Genomic DNA, 24,412 nt, shown 5'->3' with positions numbered 1-24,412 from the left:
AAGCCTGTGAAGCTCCTAGTCAACCTTTATATTCTGGTTCAGTCGTAATATCCACATGGTTCATTGTCAAAAGGTTTCCTATGTACCCTAAGTTAAGGATTGCCTGAATAACACTGTGAGTGTGGAAACAAGAAGCAGTGGAGAGTGTCTCTATCACACTGATGGTCCAGTTTGCTTTATATCCCTCAGAGTGGATGCATGGAACCTGAAGGAAGGATTCCTTCTGGAGCATCAGCCTAGGATGGCATCTTTGTTGTAGGAGCCAGGAGACTTATGTGGACATCATCTCATTCCTAGTCTGGGGTTGGATGGTATCTCTAAAAATAATGACTGCACTAATCACATGGGTGACAAAAAATGAAAGAAGGTGACTTTTATCCCAAAGAGTTCAGTTCAGTCACTCAGTCATGTCTGACTCTTTGCAACCCCATGGACTGCAGCATGCCAGGCTTCCCTGTCCATCCCCAACTCCTGGAACTTGCTCAAAGTCATGTCCATTGAGCCGGTGATACCAAGGAGCTGATAGGAAGCTAAAAGCTGATAATAAATTTAAGAGAGTTATAATGATGAGAGTCTCTTGGACTGCGAGGAGATCCAACCTAGATCCAGTCCATCCTAAAGGAAATCAGTCCTGAATATTCATTGTAAGACTGATGCTGAAGCTGAAGCTCCAATACTTTGGCCACCTGATGCAAAGAACCGACTCTTTGGAAAAGACTCTGGTGCTGGAAAAGATTGAAGGCAGGAGGAGAAGGGGATGACAGAGGATGAGATGGTTGGATGGCATCACCGACTCGATGGACATGAGTTTGAGTAGGCTCTGGGAGTTGGTGATGGACAGGGATGCCTGGTGTGCTGCAGTCCATGGAGTAGCAAAGAGCCAATATCGAATGAAGAGGAAGTCATCGTTTGTGGATCAGTGATGATCAATACCAGCATATGAGTCATTGATGATGAATAATATGTGTCTGGAACTCTGAGGTCCAATATGAGAGAAATGTAGTCTTTCTCTTCATGCATTTTCATTGGTTATGGTAAATGAACCATTAAAAACATCAATAAACATGCCTGCAGGTCAGTGGAGTTCTCTCCATTGTTTCCATGTCTGGGATCACTTTCTCTGCTTGTTACTTTTCAGAATAGAAGCTCAAGGTGACTTTAGCCTCCATGGTGATGAAGGTCATGAGCTTCAGGTTGCTATGGTACAGAGAAGCAGGTGAGTAAAGACCAGGGTTCTGGTCTGGTTTGCGGACTTGTTTTTAGTGTTTTTATTGTATTCTCAAAAGCAATAGATAGAAGCAAAAGATTAATGTGGTCCAGTAATATGTTTGATGTATAACCTTATATTGATTAACTGATAAGATATAGCAGTGATATTTATTAGTGAAAGGTATAATCTATCTTGATGTTAATTAGAAGTAGGGGTATTCAAGTGTCTTGTTCTTTGTTTTTCTACTAATCATGTATTATTTTCAATGAATGAGGATTTAATTGAAATAAATAGATAGATGAATGAACTAAAACTGGGTCTCAGATGTACCAGTGATGGTTAGCAGATGAGTCATGGACAGGTCTGTAACCTTGAGGCCCAGTACATTCCACACTCCATTTCTTTGTTTATTTTTCCCTGCACACATATGTTAGGAATGTTTAAAGTTCAAGTTCTAAGACTGAGTTTTAAAATTATTAATAGATCATTGAGAGTACCATTAAAGATACAGATAAAAGATGAAGAAGAACAGATATATTATTGTCTAATTATGAACATAGATCGTGAGGAAATAAATAGTAATAAAAATTCCCAACTCTGATGACCATTATGAATGAATTATGTCACCCCTTTGGCTAAGATTCAGTTCAGTTCAGTTGCTCAGTTGTGTCCAACTTTGCAACCCCATGGACTGCAGCACGCCAGGTCTCCCTGTCTATCACCAACTCCTGAAGTTGACTCAAACTCATGTCCATTAAGTTGGTGATGCCATCCAGCCATCTCATCCTCTGTTGACCCTTCTCCTTCTGCCTTCAATCTTTCCCAGCATCAGGGTCTTTTCCAATGAGTCAGTTCTTCGCATCAGATGGCCAATTATTGGAGCTTCAGCTTCAGCATCAGCCCTTCCAATGAACACCCAGGACTGATTTCCTTTAGGATGGACTGGTTGCATCTCCTTGCAGTCCAAGTGGGTCTCGAGTCTTCTCTAACACCACAGTTCAAAAGCATCAATTGTTTGTCACTCAGCTTTCTTTATGGTCCAATTCTCACATCCATCCATGACCAATGGAAAAACCATAGCTTTGACTAGGTGGACCTTTATCAGCAATGTAAGTCTCTGCTTTTTAATATGCTGTCTAGGTTGATTCAGATAGATCTGAAATATTGGGAGCCAATTTTATTGATCTGAGATTATGAGGATGTTCTTTCTGTCTAGAGAAAACAATCTGTACATTATGGAAAAGCTGTACATTTCTCAGTGATTGGATAAATGAAATGTAGAATGTAAGATGAATGGCTATATGTTTTTCCCCCGTTTCTCATCGACTGTGCTTTGCATTGTTCAAAAATGGACACATTGATGCTGATTAAGCATTATTCCATGGTGGTGCCCCTTATGACTGCACCTCTGTGTTAGGTCCACAGAGACCAATGTGAGTAATAATCAACTTTTTTGTCTCGGTTTTGTTCATTTCTTTTTGTTGGTTTGTGTGAGTGTGTATGTGTATATTCAGTGTATTGGCTGAATGTTCCATATGGAATAACAGAAGGCCAAGTCTAGCTCAGTGATAACTATTGAAATTTATGACACATTAATTGATTACTGCCAAAGTGAAAAACAGTATCTAATTTAAAAGAGATACATTGTTGTAAGAATGAACTATTTACACCTTAGGAATATCATGACTTTTCTAGAGTTTTGTAAATAATAGGATTTTAAAATTATTACTAATAAATTACTGAGTTAGTCAATAAACAGAATTGAACAAAGAGTGGAGTCTCAGCTGTGGACCAGTGATGATGGTCGTTTCAGGAAGAGTCCTAAACGATGAAAACGTGGCTAGATCTCTGAGGTCTACGATACAGAAATAAGTAATGTTTTCCCTCGAATGAGAAACTGTTTCTTCTGTGAGACGTCAGGAATATAGAGAGATCATATTCTTGTATTAAAGTGTTAAAGTAAGAATAATTCTGTATATATCATCTTTTTTAAAATCGTGCTGATAAAATTATTAGTGAATTTGTGATTCATAAATTAAACAGAAATGTATTTGAATAAGATGGACAGTATTGGCTTGATGGTGACTCCCTGAGGCGTATGAGTTGCGTGTGATGAATATGAGTCTGGCGCTCTGAGGTTTGATGCAAATGAAATCAAGTCCAGTGACCTGTGTGAAGTGACCTTTTAGGCAGTGGTTAGGAATATACAAAGACCTTTGTTTTGGTTATTATCACCATGCATTTTTTTCTATTTTTATAAGTGGATTATTGAAATAATCAATATACAAATGTATAAAATAAAAAGTGATGAATATGTAGCCTTTTCAATTATAAAAATACGTGGTTAGGCAAAAATTACTATTATATATATATTGAAAAGACATTGATAATCAATAGGAAAGATATGTTATGAGGGTATTACCTGTTTGGCTTAGGGTGATATAGACAGTGACAGGTATTAGTTACTGGCTGAGTCAGTTACAAGTTTGACATTTGATTTATTAAGGGGAAAAACGAATGTGAGCATAATTTAGTGAATGCTTCAGTTACTCTGCAAACGAATAGTCAGATTCTTGGATCAATGGAAAGAATATCTAAGGCGTTTTACCACGTTGTGTGTTTGTTATTTTGTGGGTCAGATGTTCAGCTTTTGTTGGCTCAGCTGTCACACCAGCTGTGACAGGGAGGAAAAAGGCGAACAGGGACAAGGTTGTTGTCTTAGACTGGGTGGTTTGTCTGAGGGTCCTCATGGTATTGTCAAACAGTGTTAAGCTAATCCAAAAATTAACCATAGCTCAATGATAAATAATCAAGAATGATTATTTCAAATAATTGATAATGGGCAGAATAGAGGTCAAAAATTGGTAGAGAAAGACTCCTAATGATAACTGATCCTGTAAACTGAGGTTAGGGGTATTGAAGGGTCTCATTCTTGGGATACTTATTTTTATTATCACAATTATTGTTTTTATTATTATTAAATTATTAGTGTGGCTAAATAGAGAAGGAAATGGCAACCCTCTCCAGTATTCTTACCTGGAGAATCCCATGGACAGAGGAGCCTGGTGGACTGCAGTCCATGGGGTTGTAAAGAGTCAGACACAACAGAGTGACTAACACAACACAACAACCATTGTTATGTACTTTTATTATCATTTATTCAATGATTAACATACATTATCACTTATTCAACGATTTAATGGAAACATATGAAGAAATGAACAAAGAAAAGAGACTTAATCATGGATCAGTGGTGATGACCATGATGGGAAGAGTCCTAAATGGCGAAAACATGTCTCAGAGTCTGAGGTCCAACCCAGAACATCAGTAGTCTCTTCCTTCTGGTGAAATTGTTTCTATAGAGATATATTAGGAATATAAGTAGGCTGTATTCTTCTTTTCATTTCATAGACTTAAATTTGTTACCATTAGTGGATCTCTGAGGAACCATTAAGCAAATGTAAATAAACACAAGGCAACAAATTGAAGCACTGTCCAAATAGGAACATATTGAGTGAGACAAAAGATACGATAGTAAACACATCTTTGACCAAGATTAGACAGAAATGCATGAAAGTGAAAATGTTAGTCACTCAGTCATGTCCGACTCTTTGTGACCCCATAGACTGTAGCCAACCAGGCTTTTCTGTCCAAGGGATTCTCCAGGCAAGAATACTTCAATGGGTTGCCATTTCTTTCCCCAGGGCATCTTCCTGAGCCAGGGGTTGAACCTGGGTTACCGACTGAGGCACCAGGGAAGACCTAGAAATGCACAAGAGACAGTTTGGTAGTTTTGCTTCAGACTAAAGATTGAGTTTTTTTCTTTTAACAAGACTAAAAGAATGTGAACAGAAAGGAAAAGTAGTACATTCCTAAATACTGAGTAAATGAAGTATAGAAAACAAGAACCACTGGTTATTAGGTATCAATATTTTTATTATCATCTGTGTTCTGTTCTCCTCAGAAAGAAGCCAGTACAGATGATTTAGCATCTTCCATGGACAGAAGCTCTGGGGTTGCCTCTGTATAATGGGAAGGTGGAGATTAATGTCAATAATAGTTGAAGTTCTCCGTTTTTTTTTTAATTGAAGTAATTTACTGTGTTATTGTTGAATATAAGTAGAGAAATTTTGAATATAAGTAAAGAAGGCAGCTGCATCGGAGTGTTGAATATGGATATATGAGCTATTGTATTGATGAATGTATATATGGAAAACAGTGTATTATTGAGGAAAAGATACATTAAAGTAATAATGCTTCAGTGGACACCTGGGCTCTTTTTGCTTTAATTTTTGAATTGTTTTTGCTAAATTTATTAGTGGATTTTTATTTAACCAAAATAAAGATATAGAAATATGTGCAGAAAAAGGGGGACTGATGTTGAATCCTCATCAACATGAATCGTATACAATGAAAGAGTGTCTGGAACTCTGTGGTCCAATGTTGGATTAAGCTTGTCCATTCACAGCAGAGACGATATTCTGTAGACAGATGATGGAAAGAGTGCCTGATTTTGTTATCATCTCCTTCGCTTATGCTCCTCAGAATGTGTGCACTTAGGTGGATGGAAGCATCTTCCACGGTTACACACTCTCCGGTTTCGTGTTGTAGGTATGTTAAGACCATGTAAGTAACAGCCAACGTTTTAGTCTGAGTGGTTTGTTTACGGATAGTTGTTCAGTCGCTCAGTTGTTTTCCACTCTTCATGACCCCATCACTGCAGCTTGCCAGGCTTCCCTGTCCATCACCAACTCCCGGAGCTTGCTCAAACAATCAAAGAAGGGAGAATTCCATGTTAAGTATCAGATTGACATGAAGTATTATCTTTATTAATCTATAAACATATCTTTGAGGTCAGTTTTGGAAACAGAGTTAGTCTCTGGAAAAGATTTTTGAGATAAATGTTGAGGATATTTTAGTTTACTTTTCATTTGTGTGTAGCAAATTAAAGTAGCAAATTTATAAATAAACCCAAATGTTTATGAGAATGAAAAATAAAAGGGTTTTCTTGGGCTAGTGATGATGACTGGTAACAGATGAGTCTATATAATGAATAATATATGTCCTGATACTGAGATCCAGCAAAAACCTAGTGTATTTCTTTTAGTTCATCCTAGAGATAGATGCTGAAATATACCCAGTACAGCTATTGTATTCATCAATTTATATGCTCCCCTGGTGGCTCAGAGGATAAAGCGTCTGCCTGCAATGCGGGAGACCGGGTTGGATCCCTGGGGTGGGAAGATCCGCTGAAGAAGGAAATGGCAACCCACTCCAGTATTCTTGCCTGGAGAATCCCATGGACAGAGGAGCCTGGCAGGCTACAGTCCACGGGGTCGCAAAGAGTTGGACTTGACTGAGCGACTTCACTTTCTTTCTTTATTATTATTAAGAGATTAATTTTAGAACCAGTAAAGAAATGTAAATAATAGGTAAAGAAAAATGTAAAGAAATAATAAGTAAAAAGGGTGAAACTTGTCTAACTATAAACAGGTGGCGAGGCAAGAAATACTATTAATAAAAGTGAAAATACTGAAACTCAGTCGGGAAAAGGTGGCTCACCACTATATCTTTGACTAAATATTATATCAATACTGATAATTAAGAGTCACAGTATTATGGATTTGTCTCAAATTTGCTGTTGTTCATTTTGTTAAGAGAAAAATAGATCCATTATGAATAATTTATAGATACTTCAATATGTGAGTAAATGAAATGTGGAAATCAAGGATCAATGGGCATTGTATTTAAACTATTTTTTTTTGTCATTGACTGTTTTGTACTTCACAGACCCTACCCCCTCGAGCTGATTTAAGCAGTGGTACCGTGATAGTGACCCCTGTGTTTGCATCTCTGTGTTAGGAGTACAGAGGCCAGTGTGAGTAAAAGTCAAAATCTTATGTCCTTTCTGTGATTTCTTTCAGGGCATCTAATATATTGTTGAAAAGTAACATATAGTAAGAATCGCCAACAGCAGCCCAGTGATAAACACTGAATTGACATGTAACAGAAAAGCAAAGGATGTAAAGAAAGAGATACATTGGTATGAAAATGATACTATACAGAGAATAGTAGCTTCGGGTTTTTTTTTTTTTGTTGCTTTTTGCAAATAATTGAGTTTTTAAATTATTATTGATGAATTAATGAATTCATCAATAAACAACGTAGAAGTGAATGAAGAAAATAGGTACAACATTGGATCAATGATGGCTTTTCGGTGCGTGTATGAGTCGTGTTCGATGAATGCGTATCTGGAACTCTGAGGTCCAATGCAGATGGAGACCCATTGCCTCTGTTCCAGGTGACCCTATAGACACCTGTCAGCAATGTACAAGTATCTTGTTTTATGTTCATACATTTTCTTTTTATGTTTATAATTGGATCAATGAAATAAAATATAAAGATGAAATTGGTGAAACTTTGTTCAACCATAGAAATGTGGTTAGGCAAGAAATTCTATTACTATACATTAAAAACAAATGTAAATTAGGAAGTTCATGGTTCAGGGATGTTTTTCTTTGGCTAAGAATGATATAGTTATTGATAAGTAAAATGTTTATTGTTCTCTATTTCACGTGTCTGTGATCTGTATCAGTGTCAAGATTGATATTGTTCATTTACTTAGGAGAAACTAAAGTATAAATGATCCCAGTTCACTACCTATTTAAATGACTGAATGAAACATAGAATTCAAAGTCTAATGAAAATAATATCTTAATGTCTTTTTTATCCTCTACATTATCTTCTATTCCTTAGACTTGCCACAATGGGCTGATGTACGCCTTCCTCGTGGTCATGAATTCTGCGGTTGCATTTGATGTGTTAAGGGTTAGGAGAGCAAAGTGAGTCATAGTCAAACCTCTTCTTGGTTTTGTGGTTTTAGTTTTTGTAAGATTTTCACTGCCTTCTTTACAGTCTACAAGAAAATAATTGGTGATTGTGAACCGTGGTGAAACAGTAAAAGTAGGGTTAATATGAAACATTATATTAACGCATCTGGATAGGAAACTTTGTGAGCAGTTGATGACAGTTTCTGTGGGAAGTAGTTCTACAGACAAATGAAAGAGTCAAGGACCTTCCTTGTTTTAAGTCTCTGTGACCATGATGCAATTTTGTTAAATTGTTAATAGTGAATGGATGATCAGTACAAAGTGTTGACGTGAAGGGAGGTATCAAGGACAAATATGGACAATGATGACTTGTGGTTTGAGTCTTTGATGCGAAACAGCACAGGTCAACACAAAAAATCTACTACTCTAGGGAGATGTGCCCGGCATGCATGGGGATCATGTTCTTAGTCTTTGTGTACAGTAATATCTAAAATTATTATTGTTAAGAAATCAATGGCAGGATTAAGAAATATGTAAGTGAATAAATATGAAACAAGGAAACACTGTTCATTGTAAGTATTATAAAGAAATCTAATGAAATAAATTGGAATGGAAAATAAAATAATCAAGTGTATATGTCTTTGAGTGGGAATAATAGTGATGATCATCATTTATTGATAAAGTTACAACTTTGATATTTGATTTATTAAGAGCAAAATAAATAAGTATGACTGTAAATTAATAAATGCCTAAATTACTATGCAAATGAATTGTGAAAACTCTGAATCAATGGAGAGAAAAGTCTCAATATTTTTATCATCTTGTCTGCTTGATCCTTTTGGGAATAGATGCTGGAGCTGGTTTTAGCCTCTGTTAACAAGATTGTGAGACCAAGGTGAGTAATGGACAACATTATTGTCTTGGACTGGGTCATCTGTTTAAGAGTATTTATAGAATTATTAGGCAGTATTATATTCATTAAAAAGTTTAATGGTAATATGATAAATAATGATAAATATGAAAAAGTTTAATGATAAATATGAGGTACTACGTTGATTAATCAATAATTAACATGACTGAGGTCTGTTAATTAAAAAGGTTTAGTCTATGTGGAAAATGATTCTGCAAACTGATGTTAGGAATATCCTTGATCTTGTCCTAGAGCTTATATGAACCATGTATTATTTTTATTTGTATCAATGCATTCATAATTTAATCAGTACAAACATACAGATGAAGAGGAATAGATCCAGTCATGGACCAATGATGATGACTGATGATAAAGTAGTCATGGGTGATGAGAAAATATATGTCTGAAACTGTGAGGTCCAACAGGGAACAAAATTAGTCTGTTCTTCTGTTGAAATTGTTTCTGTAAAGAGATGTGATACATTTTCAAAGATCATATTATTGTAGTGATTGTGATCAATATTGATCATATGCTTGTATAGGCTTAGATTTGTTTTTAATAATGAAATTAGCTTCCCTCACAGCTCAGTTGGTAAAAAATCCTCCTGCAGTGTAGGAGACCCCGGTTCAATTCCTGGGTTGGGGAAATCCGCTGGAGAAGGGATGGGCTGCCCACTCCAGTATTCTTGGGCTTCTGGTGGCTCAGCCGGTAAAGAATCCGCTCTCGATGTGGGAGACCTGGGTTCGATCCCTGGGTTGGGAAGGTCCCCTGGAGAAGGGAAAGGCTACCCACTCCAGTATTCTGGCCTGGAGAATTCCATGGACTATAGAGTCCATGGGATCACAAAGAGCTGGACGCGACTGAGCAACTTTCATTTCATTAGACATATATGAATAAATACATTAAAAAAGCAATAGGATGAAATGTCCAATTAGGAATGTATGTTGTATAGCAAAAGGCATTGTTAATTAAATTGAAAACCTATTCAGAAATGGTGATTGTGTCATCATTTATTTTGCTGTCTGTTCTGTTCTGTGCTGTGCTTTTCAGGGCAGATGCATCTTCCACCATCGTGAGCTCTGGGGTTGCCTGTATTTAATAGGAATACAGAGATTAATGTGAGTAATAGTGAAGTTGCTTTCTTGGTTTCTGTTTTTTTAAGTTATTCATTTAACAGTGCAAAATATATTTAGAGAATGCAGCTCTACCTTAGTGATAAATATGGGATAGAGTTAACATTATATTGATGTATATAAGAAAAACTGAGGATAATTAATAAGAGATATATTGTCGTGAGAATAATTCTATATATAGATTAGGGACACAAAAAGTATTCTTGAAATTTTGTGAATTATAACATTAAAAATGATTATTAGTGAAATAATTATTTGATCAGTAAAGCCATAGAAATGACTGAAAAAGTGGGGGGCAATATTAGATCAGTTATGACAGTGTTGATGTATGAATCATACATATGTGTGCCTGAAAGATTGTCAGACATGAAAAATTCTAGTTTATTGTCTCTGCTTCAATTGACCCTTTCAACTAAGGTCAGGAATGTATGAGGAGGAAGAGTATTATTGGGAAGATCCCCTGGAGGAGGGGATGCCTACCCACTCCAGTGTTCTGACGTGGAGAATTCCGTGGACTGTATATAGTCCATGGCGTCACAAAAAGCTGGACTTGATCGAGTGACTTTTACTTTAATTTTCCTTATTAATGAATTAATAAACAAATATAGATGCAAATGAAGAGAAAGTTGACCAGTCACAGTCTAATGATGATATCTGGTATGTGAATCACATACAATGAGTTCTGTGTGTCCAGAAGTCTGAGGTCCAATGCAAAAGAACTCATCTCTTCAACATACTTTAAATGACTGTAGATAGATTTCAATATTATACAGTGATCTCTTTCCTGGTCTTTGTGCTCATGAATTTTAAAAATATAATTATAAATGAATCAATGGCAGAATAAATTAGCAAATGTATAAATGAATAAAGATGAAGAGGGTGAAACATTGTTCATTAATATTTAGTCAGGAAAATGAATATTAATATATTGAAATAGATAATAAAATGGACTAAATATATTATGTCTTAAATTAAGCATATTTTCAGTGATAAGTAGTAACCAGTAATTGCCCTGAGTTAGTTGCATGTTTGATGTTTGTTGTATTGAAAGAAAAATAAAAATTACTATGAATTAATAAACACTTAAATGACTCCATACATGGAGACTGGAAATTGTGCATCAATGGGGAGAGGAGAATATCTCAGCTTGTTTATCATTATGGGTGCTTGTGGATGCACCAAGCTGATCTTGGGTTCTGTCTTGGTCAAGATTATGTTGCCTATGTTAGGAAGGAGAACATGGTGAGTAGCAGTAGTCAAAGATCTTATTTTAGTTTTAGTTATTGCTTGAGTAAAGACAAGCCTGGTGGGCTATAGTCCACGGGGTCACAAAGAATTGAACATGGCTGAGCAAGTAAGCACACATACGTACACACACACAAAGTGTATATGGGAAAAGCTTCTTTAGACAGAGTTCAGGAATATTTAAGGATCTCATTGGTCTATTTTCTTAAATAATGTGATTTTTATTAATATCCATGATGAATGATTTAATTGATACAAATGTAACACAAATGAATAAAATGAGAGTCTAACATGGATCATTAATGATGACTGGTGGCATATGAGATTTGATCAGTATACACAGTTATGAATGAAGCAAAAGTGGGACAATATTGAACCCATGTCCCCTGGAGGAGAAAATGGCAAGCCACTCCAGTGTTCTGGCCTGGAAAATTCCATGAACAGAGAGTCCTGGAGGTCTACAGTCTGTGGGGTTTCAAAGAGTCGGACATGACTGAGCACGCACGCATACAAATAATCTAAATGTCTATTAACTGGTCAATAGAGAAACAAAATGTGGTATATCTATGCAGTGTAATACTATTCAGCAATAAAAAGGAATAAATTATTGGTAATCTGTGACTCTAAAAAGGGATACTGGATCTGTGATGACTACTGGTGGCATAGGAGTCATGTACAATGAATACGTGTCTCGAACTCTGAGGGTCAACTGGAAAGAAAACTGTAAACTAATGAATACTAAATGACTGAGTCTAGGAAAGGTGGAATGCAAACAGCCAATAGATAGAAGGTCTCAAACTTTATTTTTTGTTTTTTTTTTTTTGTGCTGCTCAGAACGATCACTCCTGCACTGATTTTAGCATTCTGCCATGGCCCCAAACTCAGTGTTGTCTTAGGAGCAGGGAGACCAGTGTGAGTCATAGTTAAAGTTCATGTCTTGGTTTGATTGGCTTATCATGGTCAGTGCATTGTTAAGAAGTAGGAAATATAATCAGAGCAGGGCAACTGTGGTCCAATAACATGGATTGATAGGCCAAACTGTGTCAAGGCATCCATGTATGAAATACTGAGGTCAATTCAAGAAACGGATCTCATTTCTGGGAAATGATTTGATAGGTAGATCTTAGGGATATCAAGCTTCTTATTTTGTTTTTTTTCTAATTCATGTATATTTCTTTTTAGTTATAAGTCATAACTTAATAAATCAATAGACAGAATAGAATGAAGAAAAGAGACTTCCCAGGTGGTGCTAGTGGTATAGAACCCCCTGCCAATGCAGGAGACATAAGAGACTTGGGTTTGATCCCTGCCTCTGGAACATCTCCTGAAGGAGGGCATGGCAACTTAATTCCAGTTTTCTTGCCTGGAGAATCCCACCATCAGACAGGCCTGGATGGCTACAGTCCATGGGGTCACAAAGAGTTGACACAATTGAAGTGACTTAGCATGATGAAGAAAAAGATTCTGTGCTTGAATCTTTGCTAATGACTGGTGGTTTCTGAGTCAAGGATGGTGAATAATACTTGTTTGGATATCTGAGGTCCACCATGAGAATAAATCTAATCTATGGGTCTGTTGAAAATGATCCTATAGACAATTGTTACAAATACTTGTTTATCCTGTTTGGGGGCTTTTTTGGGTCACGGATAATGATTATACGTTGGTATATGCGAATTAATGCATGAAGGTTTAGCCAGTAGGAATAAGTGAATAAAAGCGTGGCCAGGCCTAGAGCAATGATTGCATATGTCATGGAGCATGTATTATTAACCTCTTTTGGAGGAGCTGGTATTCACATTGCTTATCTTTCAGAATGCAACGCACAGAGACAGATGCATGAATTGTCAGTTTCACGTTCTGGGATGTCTTTGGTCTAATGGTAATTTGTTATATTACTAATTAGGAAACATGTTTATAAAATTAAATAAAAGATTAAGCACTGTTTAAATTAAAGAAGGACACTGATAAAAGTTTGTTAGGCAGCACGGGCTATTGTGCTCAGAGAATTCCATTACAGAGTTACACTGTCTGCGATCAGTTTGGTAATGAGCAACGAACTGCGCATGTATTAGTATTATTCATGCCACAGCATTGAGCCTGTGCAGTTTTATCATTAGAGTGCATACATGAATAAGTTAATAACAATCAGTCGCTCAAAGGGACAAAGCGTGGGCCAGTAATGAGCGTGTCTTGAAATAATTATGATTTAACCACTTCCACTCAGAGGATGTCCCTCTTAGAGCAGAAATTCTGTCTCTTGCTAGTTCGGGTAAGAAGAATATTGAGGGACTTCCCTAGTGGTCCAGTGGTTAAGACCTCACTTTCCAATGCAAGGGGTGTGGTTTTGATCCCTGGTTGAGGAGCTAACTCATGCCTCATGGTCAAAAACTCAGAACCTAAACAACAGAAGTAATGTTGTAACAAATTCAATAAAGACTTTAAAATATAGTCCACATCAGAAAGAATCTTTAAAAAAATGTTTAAAAAATTTATCATTGAACTGATTTGATTAAAAGAAGGGTTAACTTTCTGCCAACTGAAGCAAGTGGCACACCCAGTTTTCAGATTTATCTAAACTTTTCTCACTCTGCATCCATTAGTGTATTAGAGCAAAGTCGAAATCTAGGCTGTTTCATTCTTTTTAATATTTGTTTTGTGCTCCCCAGAGGGGCTTCTCATAGGTAAATGTCATGGCTAGGGAGTCTCTAGAGAAGAAGCCTGTAGGCCTGTGTAAGTGTCAAACTGAGTTTTCACCCTTGGGCGGGTAGTCTGTTGTACGACAGAACAATGGATAAATGGCTATATCTGGACACAAAATTTTAAAAGACCAGATATGAGAATGAATTACACATTAAGGATTAGGCTGTAACCAGTCAATACAACTGTTGAGTTGTACATTTCTTAAAAAATATCATCCTAGAGCCACACCCCTCACACTGGAAGGTGAGGTCTTAACCACTGCACCAGGAAACCAGAGTAGTTTCCTTTTGGTGTAAGGTCATTTAAGCAGAGAAGAGTCATAGTCAGTGTTCTTGCCCTCGATCAGTGGTGAGTTCTAGTTTGTTAAGAGAAATGGAAATAAATAATGAAGTAAATTAGTCAAAACCTAAATAGCAAATCAGTTGAGGGGAAAACATGAATCAGCGGAAGGAATTTATTTCCTTTCCATATTTCTCTTTTTGGGAACAAGAGATATTCTGTCATTTCATTTAATGTTTTAATTTATTAAAGAATGCCTATTCATTTTTCCTCCCCCCTCCCCTTTTTTTTGCTATTTGCTTTGTCCTTCACAGAATGGACATGAACTATGGTAATGATCAAGACCTGCATGGTTCAAGGTGAGCAATAGCCAAATTCTTGCCTTCACTGGAGGAAGCTGTTTAGGATATTCAGTGTATGGTTTGAAAGTATGGGATACACTTGATGGCTGTTCCTCTCACTGCTTTAAACCTTGGGTAGTGGGATTTAGTCCATCATAGAGCAAGCAGATTTGTTTTCACCCAGAGCACCATGCGGATAGCTTGCCTATCTGATAGTGACTCCTGGTTTTTGCAAGTCTAACAGTTGGAAAAAAGGAAGGACAGGATATAACCAAAGAAGGTCACATAAGGACCAATGATAAGACTGTGTTGTCAACCAAGGTTCATGATGAATCTGATTCAACACAACGGGCACATTTTACAAAATGAAGTTCTAACCTCTTATCAATGTCGGTAAAAGGGCCAGAGTCTCTTGTCTGCAAGATTCATAGTTCTTGTGTTGGGTGGCTTATTTAGGGGTGCTTATTATGCTATTAAAATAAACTGAATTCATTAATTAATAAAATGGAGGTCCATTCACTCGTAGAGCCAGATATAAGAATGTAGTATAAATGATTGTTTACAATTAATTGTTGTCATGGTTACCTAGTGTTCACTAAATTAAAACCCAAATCCAGGCATTTTCATTTGTCAACATCTTTTCATTCCACAGGACGGATGGACTGTAGCTCATTAAGTTTTTCTCCAACCATGAAGAGCTTAGCCTAATCCCTCGGGAAGGAGAACACCATATGCCATGTGAGTAATGAAGTTCTTGGTTTGGGTGGTTAGTTTGTGGGTTTCCACTGTATCATTAAAAAAGAATAAATGTAATTAAAATTAAGTGCCATTCATAGACCTATGATGAGAATGTGCTATGAGCCAAAGTTTATGATTAACGCAGTTTAGCACAAATGAGGTAAAAGGGAAAAAAAAGTCCTGAGCTTTCCCATTCATTTCAAAACTGATATGTCCGTTGTTATGTTTGTCCCATTCCTCTCTTGACGATGATCTAGGCTGTTACTCGTTTAGGAAGTCAGTACTCCATTTGTCGAGTAGGACAGAGGATTCATGGCTGTTCATTGTAACATCCAAAAATTGTTCAAATTAAATTCTGAAGGACCACACCTGGACCAATGATGTGAATGGAATGCATCTGAATGAAAATTATGATCAATCATGTTTGGAACCCCTGAGGTCCATGGTGAAAAGATGATTAGTATATGATTCTTGGGGGAATCATCCCAGGATGTTTGAGAATCTAGTTGAGAGGGTTCATAGATATTGGCTTTATACTACCTGTAAATAAATGAATGGATCAATAAATATATTGAAAAGAAAAGAGAGGTCAAAACACAGACCAACTTTGAAGACATTTATAAACAAGGAATATAATATATTGAAACGAAAAGAGAGGTCAAAACACAGACCAACTTTGAAGACATTTATAAAACAAGAAATATAATTAGTTTCAGTTCAGTGTGAAATTTCAGTTCTGAAATATAATTATTTCACTCACTCAATCTGAAGTATGTTGGTCCATCAAGAAGACACACATCAAGTTGTTACTGGTTTGTGTGAGATACAGCTAAGCTAAATATATGTCCTTCTCTTAGTTTGAAGTGGGTTTGATTCATTAAACAAATGGTTAACTAAATGAATGAGTATAAAATATGAGCCGATGATCAGTGTATGTTCTTTTTTTTCATGTTTTGTGCCCTAGAATGGCTGCACCTTGGTTGTTTTAGTTATTATTTAATGATGATGATCTTAACAGTTACCTATGTGGTCAAGGAGAATATAGATCAATGTAAGTATGAGATTAAGTTTTTATTCTTGGTTTGGTCATTTTGTTTATGGATGATAAGTATATTTGTTTAAAAATAGAGGGTTTCATGCAGTTATAAACAAATCAAAGATTATGCTGGCACCAAGGATAAGAATTTGTCTGAGAAATGTCATGGTTGATTCATTTTGCAAAAGGGAAAAAAAAAAAGATTTTCATTAGAAAATAGATTTAATGCTACCTCTTACAGTAAAAGGAGCATAGATGAATTTTAGACTTAGTCAAAGATATTATTCTTGGGTTGGTTGTGTTTTCCTTGGGTTTTAAATAATTAAACAAATTAAAGATAAACAGGCTAGTAAAATCACAGTGGCCACTCATGACCAATGATGTGATTATTCATGAAACAAGCATTTGTTTAACTCAACTATTTTACCACTCTGTTTAAGGGGTACACAGAGAGACTTAATAGTCAAAGTTTAACCTCTTGTTTATTCTTTTTATTAATTTATTTTTAATTGGAGGATAGTTGATTTACAATATTGTGTTGGTTTCTGCCATCTGTCAACTTGAATCAGCCATATGTGCCCTCCCACCCATCTCCTCTCCATCTCGCCCCTCTGGGTTGTCATAGAGCACCAAGTTTGAGCTCCCTGCCTCATAGAGCCAATTCCGACTTCCCTCTTGTTTAGAAGCAGGTTCTTTGCTATTGGTTTTATTTTTGAAAATGAGTACCTGACTAAATTAATAAATAAGTAAAATTCATACATAAAGAAAATGAAAATGACCAAGAATATTCCAATGATAAAATTTTGTGAAACAAGAATTGCGATTGACCCAGCTTTGCTTCTCTGAGATCCATTTAACCAAGAAGATTTAATCTATCAATATTAATTCTGTGTATAGTGAGGACATAGAAGTTAAAATATTTGTTGTGTTCGTTCTTGTATTTTAGTGAGTTAAATCTATGAAAACCTAAGTAAGAAGAGGACCACTGGTGAAAATGTATTTTGAAACAAAGATTATGATTATTACAGTTCTACATTACTATAATTTATGAAATAAAACAGTTTAAAAGACATTTGTTTTAATAGTACATAGTATGTAGTTCAGGCTTCTTGGTTAACTCAACTGGTAAAGAATCTACCTGCAACGCAGGAGGGATAGGCTACCCACTACACTATTCCTGGGCTTCCCTGGTGGCTCAGAGGGTAAAGAATCTGCCTGCAATGCAGGAGACCTGGCTTCGATCCCTGGGTTGGGAAGATTCCCTGGAGGAGGGCATGGCAACCCACTCCAGTATTCTTGCCTGGAGAGTCCCATGGACAGAGGAGCCTGGCGGGCTATAGTCCATGGGGTCGCAGAGTCAGACCCGACTCAGTGACGAAGCACAGCACAGTATACAGTTCTGCTCTGCATGTTGCATTGCAATTATTTGGATATTTTGCATGCTGAGATCATAATTCATTACTTGAATTATTTTTTTACCCTATCTCAGGGCAAATATTAGTGATCTGTTTGGAGCTGATGGCAGGAGGTCCCTATACCCCACATTTTAAAGTTTTCCTGGCACTTTTTATCTGAGAGAGTACAAAAATAACCAACACTAGGGTAATAATTTCAGCTCAGCAAGTATAGATCCAAATCCATGTCAGGCTCTGGATTAGTCATGGCATTCATTTCTAAATCAGATCTAGTTGCAGCCATCAGGTAACTCTTTGGGATTAGGTGGGATTACTGATAAATATAATAATTCAATGTAAGGGCAAATACATGGGTTTTGCAGAAGCACAGAAGGCAGGACCTCAGCTTAGGTATCAGATGCTTTATAAAAGAGAATATGCCTGAGCCAATGACCGAACCCCTGGTTTGTAAGATCCAGGACATTAGGAATTACACTCCTCGTATGCACTGCATGTAGAGTACTCATAATATATTTGTTGAATGAGTTGTTGAATAAAGGGTATAAATGATGAATGAATGAAGTAGTGAGTTAGTGAATGAATGAGTTTTTGGGTAAACAAAGGAATGGAAAATTGAGTGAAACTGTGGAGCATAAGAATGAAGGAATAAATTAATAATGCACTGAGTAAATCAATATGTGTATGTTACATTCTTGAGTGGATGAGTCTCTGTGTAGGTAAAATTGTCAGGAGGTGAATGGTGAGTGACAAATAGGTCAAGGAGGTAATGAACGAAAGACTAGTAGGTCAATGGTCCAATAAGTGAAAGATGAGTGAATTACTAAATAGATTCCAGAACAAGTTTATCAATGAATGGTTTAGTAGAAGTTAGTAATGAGGGGATGAATAAGCCAGTGAGTCGATGAGGAACCAAATGAATTAACTAATGAATAAGTCAAAAATGAGTGAGTGAATAAAGTCGGTAAAAAGAGGACAAAGTTGAATAATTTAACTAATGAGTACATAAGTCAGCGCATGGCACAAATTAATGAGGGAGTGAATAGGCAAATGGATGGGGGAATGCATATATTAGAGTTATCGAGGGAAAGGGTAATTATTGAGTGAGTAAATGACTCAATGAATGAGTATGTCATCCAAGACTAAATGGAGCGCTCTGTGAATGGAAGAGTGAGTAAGTGAACAGATCAGTAAATGAGTGAGCAAGTCAGTGACCCGTGTGTGAGGCAGTGAGTGGAGCAGGTCCCACTGGGCTTCCTTCTCCGACCACGCAGCCACACCCCAGCCTCAGGGCACATGCTCAATACCCACGGCTACCCATCCTCCTCCACTCACAAGCATTTGTTTGCGTGTCTCCACCAAGCTGACCTGCCCTGACAGCCACGAAATGGGTCAGATTCTTCTCTGTCTCCCCTGGGCCTTCCCAGCCTGAGCCTAGGAGGCGCCCAGTAAATTACTGCTGAATGAATGAATGAAGAGCTAAAAATACATGTGCTTTTGTGGAAATGGGATGGCCCTTCTGAGAGTGGCCAGGAGCCATTCCACGGGGAGGTGGTGGTGTGTCAGATGGTCCGCGGCATTCTCCCACCCGTGTGCAAATTCTCCCTCGAGTCCAGCTTCCTGCATCCAGTGCCAGACAGTGAGACAGGATCCTGGCAGTTCCGACTGCCTGGACCTTGGCCCGTCCTTGGGCAACGTTGGCTCGGACTGGTGGAATGGAGGCCCTGGGTCTTCCCGAAAGCTGCCCCGGCCTCTGCCAAGACAGGAGGTCGAAAATAACAGTCTTGTTTTTGATCCTCTAGCGAGGGGGGCCGCTCCTCTGCTTCCTCCTGCTTTCCATCTGTGGGACAGTGGGTTAGACGGGGAACACCCTGCACCTCCAGCCTCACCATCACCTGTTAGACAAGGATAATGATACCTCCCTGGCTGGATTTTCCTGAGAATTAACCTTGTCTGAGTGTGTGTGTGTGTGTGTGTGTGTGGTCAGTTGCAGTTGTGTCTGGCTCTTTGTGGCCCCATGGACTGTATCCTGCCAGGCTCCTCTGTCCATGGGATGCTCCAGGCAAGAATACTGGAGTGGGTTGCCATGCCCTCCTCCAGGGGATCTTCTGACCCAGGGATCAAACCCAAGTCTCTTGCATCTCCTACACTGGTAGGCAGATTCTTTACCACTAGCAGACACCTGGGAAGCCCAACCTTATCTAACAAAAGCTTATGAGGCTCTTCTTACCTAACATAATACCCGTCCTGTATATTGTGGTACCAGGGAGGGAAGAGATGCCTTAGAAATTACTAAGGAGCTGTAATAGATGGTGACACCTGCATTCATTTAAAAGCTCCCAAATGGATGTGGTAGCCATATTCCCCTGTCCCAGAAGAGCAAAGAGTTCAACTGAGTTTTTAAGGAATGCCAGTTAGGATGAGCCCAGACTACTCACCTTTCAGGCAGCATAATGTGCCCTTTTCCAGGGACAGACAACAAGAACCGTGAGTTGACTGCACTTTTGCACCGTTTGGGGCATTTGCCCCAAATCCACCCTCCCTCCCTCTACCCTTCCCATCCGCTCCTTCCCTCCAGCAATTGTTTGTTCAGTATCCGTGGTTTATCTAACACTGACCACTCCTCTTCCTCTCTTGTCTTGACTGGCTCCTGACCCTGGATTCCATCTCCCACTCCTCATCCTGCATCCTTCCTTTGAACTTGATGATGCTGCTTGGTCATCTGGCTTGGACTACAGCCATCTCCGTCACATAGATTTGATGTTGGACCAAACCACTGACCTCTCTCCTGCAGACTGAACAGGTAGAATTGAATCCTCTTTCCTAACCCTGGGCATCCAGGCCTCTAAATTTGAATCTTCTGGGTCAACTCTCTCCCACCTGGTTAAACCCCAGTCCCTCTGTAGAGGAGTTCAGACCATACTGGTAGCCGGTGGACCCTCCTAATGCTGAGGGTGAGCAGGACGATAAGCACTGATGGCCTTGGGCTAGAGTCTGACTGGCAAGTGTGTGCAAGTCCTGGGGCTGGGTTCCCTCATTTCCCCAGAGTTCCCAGGTAAATGAGTTGAGCTCACCTTGAAGCCTAACACAGACGTCCCCTGCCTCTCACACTCCTGCTGTGCCCTGGACTCTCCTCCCACTGTCCACATCCCTGTGTCCAAACTTGCCCTTTTTCACTCATTCATCCTTTGTCCATACTGCTGACAGCCCATATTGCCTCTTTGACTATGGACTACCAATTTCTCCTAAATGGCTTTGAACTTCTTGAGCTTGGGGTCTTCGTTTTGTGTCACGCTCACCCAGAAGAAGGTCTGGGCGTCCGGAAGTGCTTGGTGAATGAATCATTCATTCTTTCATGTACTCAAAAAATATTGGGCCCTTTCTGTGGTGCAGGAAGCTGGATGGCAAGAAATAAGGTGCATCTCATCTCTGCCTTGGTGGAGGGTCCAGTCTTGAGTGGGAGATAGGTTTTCCAAATTACCTAATTACACGTGTGAGCAGTTGCTGTGAAGCCCAGGTGCCCGGGGCTTTGTGAACCTGCGATCTGGACTGATCTCCCGTCATGAGAAGCCCCCCATGCTTCTCGCCTTTGTCCAGGGAGAGACAGGAGGACAAGGCTATAGCCTTGGAGAGAGCTGGTCGACGGCTTTGGCTCTCTGGGATCAATCAGGTCAGTGTGGTCTCCGGTCATCCTTGGAGGAAAGAGAGACCAGTGTACTTTGGAGTTTGTGCAGCTGCTGATTGGTTATTTCCTGGGCAGGTGTGACCAACCAGCCACCACTACCTCCATGCAAGCATCGTACTTGTTAAGGAAGGCTCTGTTGCATGTCAGGCTGTGATGTGCCCCATCAACTTTCAAGTACTTCTCTTAGGTATGTTGGCAAATGATAAGGCAAGGGTAAAATGAGTTGACCCTTCTCTCTTTCCTCAACTGTATTCCACTGAGTTTCTCAGAATGGCTGTCTGGGACACCAGCTGTTGCTAACTAACACTGCCAGAATGTTCTACAGCACCACTGGTGTGGTTTCACTCACCATCCCGGACCCGTCCCTCACTCTGCCTCTGACCCCACTCCTCCCACCTTCAGCATCTCTCCAAGGAGCCAGGAATCCGCCCTCTCGTCTCTGTCACTCCATGTTGGTCCAGGCTAATTGGGCTCTCGTCTGCCTCTGATTGGTCTTCTTGCTCCTCCTCCTATGCATCTTTCTAGAGTGCCTGGAGAAGAGTCCCCCGCTCCGTAGAGCCCTTTCATGAGTTCCCAGAGCGTCAGGGTGATGTCCAAGCTCCTTGGCTTCATGCTCGACGATCCTCATGGCTTGTCCTCCAGCCACAGCTCCTACCACATGCCCCCTGGCCTCGTGCACTGCCCAGCAGACCAGTCCCCTCCCCCCGAGTCTGCATGCAGCTGGTTTTCCATGCCTTTGCACAAGCTCATCCTTTCGCGCTCTCCCCACAGTGCTCAGTCGCTGGAGGGCTTGTCCTGCGTCCCCAGGTGGGATGAGCCCCCCCGCCCCCCCACTCCACACTCAGAGCTGTTGCATGGCCATGAACGTCACTTCTGTGCAGATACCTGTCCTATTGCTTGGCCATGATCTGGTTAGGCATCTGCCTTCCCAGCCAACCTCGAGCTTCCCAGCTGGGCATGCTCAGTGTTGGATGCCTTGGATCCCCCCACTGTCCAGTACAGAACCTATGCAGTCTGTCTCATCCAACAGTAAGAATGCAGACGAAGTGAAAGAATGAATGAATGTACAAAGGAATGATTGTGAGGCCATGCTGGGGGGCAAATTACCTCCCTGGCAGAGAATTGGGGTCCCTGGCACCAAGGACTGGCACCCCCTCATGACTGAGGCTGGCCCTGCTTGTCCAGCCAGCTCCACTTTGCCTTCTGCCTGCGACTCATTAGGAGATATGTAACCTTAATCCTTGAAATTGCCTGGGATGGAACGTGTTTTCACTCAATGGCCTGAACATGGGGATTTTATTCCTTTCTTAAATAAATCTCACTCCCCTAGGAAGTTTGGACAGGATGTAAGCAATCGGACCAAGAGCTTGAAACTGAATATTTTGCAAAAGGCCCATTTCAAAATTTGAAACTCAGTGGCCACCGGCCAGAACTAAGTCTGGTTTGGTGGGGGTCGCTGAGGCCTCCTCCCAAGGAAGGGAAAGGAAGATTGAAAACAAACCTTCAGCTGTCACTGAGTAGGCTGAGGGTTTGCAAGACAGAATTCCGCGGTTTGGTTTTGCTTCTCTGATGAAACTGGAGCGGGCTGGGTCAGCCTCATCAGCTCTTCTTTCAAGCTTTCGGTGGAGGCCTCAGACCCTCCGGAAGCCGGAGGGGACTTTGAGCTGGTCCTGAAATCAGTGGGACATGTGTCTGAGCGCTGGAGGGGCTGACAGTCCTCGCTGAGTGGACACTGGCCCCCGAGGATGGGCGATTCTGTTGTGTCTCGTTCTCTTCTGACTTCGTCTTCTTTCTACCAGGATGGACAGGAAGGTGTGCCTGTGGGGACGTCACCGGGCCTCTCCGAGTCCCATGCCCGTCACCTGTAAAAGGGAAGTCACATTTCATTCATTGATTCTGCCAGCATCTTGAAAGCGTGAAGAGCTGTGCCCTGGCCGGAGCACGTGGCCCCTGCGTGCAGCTCCCCACCCCGTGCAGCGTGTGCGCTCCTGTGTCACATGTTCTCCTCCCGTCCCTGCCCTTGAGCCTAAGTGGTGCTGTCCGTTTTTCCCTCCAGCAAGGAATCTCCCCACTGGCCTCCTCCTCCTCACATCTTCCCTCCCCTGGTCTCCCAGGCTCGCAGGGAACCTTGGTCTCCCCCAGGGACCCTCCCAGGGTTGTTGCTTCCTTCTTCTCACCACCCAAGTCTTGCAGTTGTAGCCAGAGGCCGCCTAGCCTGGCCTCAGTTTCCCCATCTGCAGATTGAAGCAAGGAGGACCACACCAAGCCCTCTCACCCCCCTTTTGCCCACTGGGGTGAGAGAAAATCTGTCTCCCCCTCTCCCTGCAGTCCTGACCCCATCGCATGTATCCTTCCAGGCCCTTGAGCCTCACTTGTAATTGGGGGGCCAGGTTTTATTTTCTTTTCCCAGAGATCTAAGGCATCTCCCAGGTTCAATCCCTGGGTCAGGAAGATCCCCTGGAGAAGGAAATGGCAACCCACTCCAGTGTTCTTGCCTGGAGAATCCCATGGACGGAGGAGCCTGGTAGACTACAGTCCATGGGGTCACAAAGAGTCAGATTTAAGGTATCTCCCGGCTTGTGTGTTTTTTCACCATGATACAATGAGCGTCCGCTAGCTTGGTAGGGACTGAGCTGCATCCCTGGCAGATGTCCCTGGTGTCAGCGGGAGCTGCTGGCGGCTCCCTGGAGGGGAGGAAGGTGGGCCCGCTTAGATGTGTCCCTGCTGTGGCCGCAACTGTCCCCCCAGCTCTGCTGAGAGAAAAGTGGGGAGGTGCTCTGGGCACCGAGCCTGGTGTGCTGTCGGAGGTGGTTGATCTCCATTCATGCCAGGGTTTGGGTCCTGAGAGCATCACAGCATGGCTTGCGGTTTGAATGTCAGAATGAAAGAACTG

The 24,412-nt window shown here is 40.3% G+C and overlaps 1 long non-coding RNA gene, 9 other non-coding genes and 1 pseudogene across 12 annotated transcripts in view; all 11 read left to right on the top strand.

Moving 5' to 3' along the window:
* Positions 1 to 3,524, top strand: part of LOC110150520 (uncharacterized) — a 91,665-nt gene extending 88,141 nt beyond the window's left edge. For all 3 annotated transcript variants that reach the window (XR_011491747.1, XR_011491746.1, XR_011491748.1), the window contains 2 exons: positions 1,139 to 1,216; positions 2,037 to 3,524. This is a non-coding gene — a long non-coding RNA (uncharacterized lncRNA). The remainder of the gene's footprint in view (positions 1 to 1,138; positions 1,217 to 2,036) is intronic.
* On the top strand, positions 913 to 987 carry LOC139038816 (small nucleolar RNA SNORD113/SNORD114 family). The gene has a single exon (XR_011491958.1). It is a non-coding gene; the product is annotated as a small nucleolar RNA SNORD113/SNORD114 family (small nucleolar RNA).
* LOC139038846 (small nucleolar RNA SNORD113/SNORD114 family) lies at positions 2,998 to 3,069 on the top strand. The gene has a single exon (XR_011491985.1). It is a non-coding gene; the product is annotated as a small nucleolar RNA SNORD113/SNORD114 family (small nucleolar RNA).
* A 929-nt stretch (positions 3,525 to 4,453) lies between the features above and the next one.
* On the top strand, positions 4,454 to 4,525 carry LOC139038854 (small nucleolar RNA SNORD113/SNORD114 family). The gene has a single exon (XR_011491992.1). It is a non-coding gene; the product is annotated as a small nucleolar RNA SNORD113/SNORD114 family (small nucleolar RNA).
* Positions 4,526 to 7,406: 2,881 nt separating this feature from the next.
* LOC139038824 (small nucleolar RNA SNORD113/SNORD114 family) lies at positions 7,407 to 7,480 on the top strand. Its single transcript, XR_011491965.1, has one exon. It is a non-coding gene; the product is annotated as a small nucleolar RNA SNORD113/SNORD114 family (small nucleolar RNA).
* A 1,816-nt stretch (positions 7,481 to 9,296) lies between these two features.
* LOC139038833 (small nucleolar RNA SNORD113/SNORD114 family) lies at positions 9,297 to 9,372 on the top strand (annotated as a pseudogene).
* A 1,348-nt stretch (positions 9,373 to 10,720) lies between these two features.
* On the top strand, positions 10,721 to 10,792 carry LOC139038844 (small nucleolar RNA SNORD113/SNORD114 family). The gene has a single exon (XR_011491983.1). It is a non-coding gene; the product is annotated as a small nucleolar RNA SNORD113/SNORD114 family (small nucleolar RNA).
* Positions 10,793 to 11,965: 1,173 nt separating this feature from the next.
* Positions 11,966 to 12,038, top strand: LOC139038823 (small nucleolar RNA SNORD113/SNORD114 family). Its single transcript, XR_011491964.1, has one exon. It is a non-coding gene; the product is annotated as a small nucleolar RNA SNORD113/SNORD114 family (small nucleolar RNA).
* Positions 12,039 to 12,799: 761 nt separating this feature from the next.
* LOC139038830 (small nucleolar RNA SNORD113/SNORD114 family) lies at positions 12,800 to 12,874 on the top strand. Its single transcript, XR_011491971.1, has one exon. It is a non-coding gene; the product is annotated as a small nucleolar RNA SNORD113/SNORD114 family (small nucleolar RNA).
* Positions 12,875 to 14,749: 1,875 nt separating this feature from the next.
* LOC139038864 (small nucleolar RNA SNORA79) lies at positions 14,750 to 14,894 on the top strand. Its single transcript, XR_011492002.1, has one exon. It is a non-coding gene; the product is annotated as a small nucleolar RNA SNORA79 (small nucleolar RNA).
* Positions 14,895 to 15,756: 862 nt separating this feature from the next.
* LOC139038850 (small nucleolar RNA SNORD113/SNORD114 family) lies at positions 15,757 to 15,830 on the top strand. The gene has a single exon (XR_011491989.1). It is a non-coding gene; the product is annotated as a small nucleolar RNA SNORD113/SNORD114 family (small nucleolar RNA).
* Positions 15,831 to 24,412: the final 8,582 nt, after the last annotated feature.

The sequence above is a fragment of the Odocoileus virginianus genome, chromosome 16, assembly GCF_023699985.2.
Source record: "Odocoileus virginianus isolate 20LAN1187 ecotype Illinois chromosome 16, Ovbor_1.2, whole genome shotgun sequence".
NCBI lineage: Eukaryota > Metazoa > Chordata > Mammalia > Artiodactyla > Cervidae > Odocoileus > Odocoileus virginianus.
Note: the sequence above shows the minus strand (reverse complement) of the source record. Positions and strands in the feature narration are given on the sequence as shown.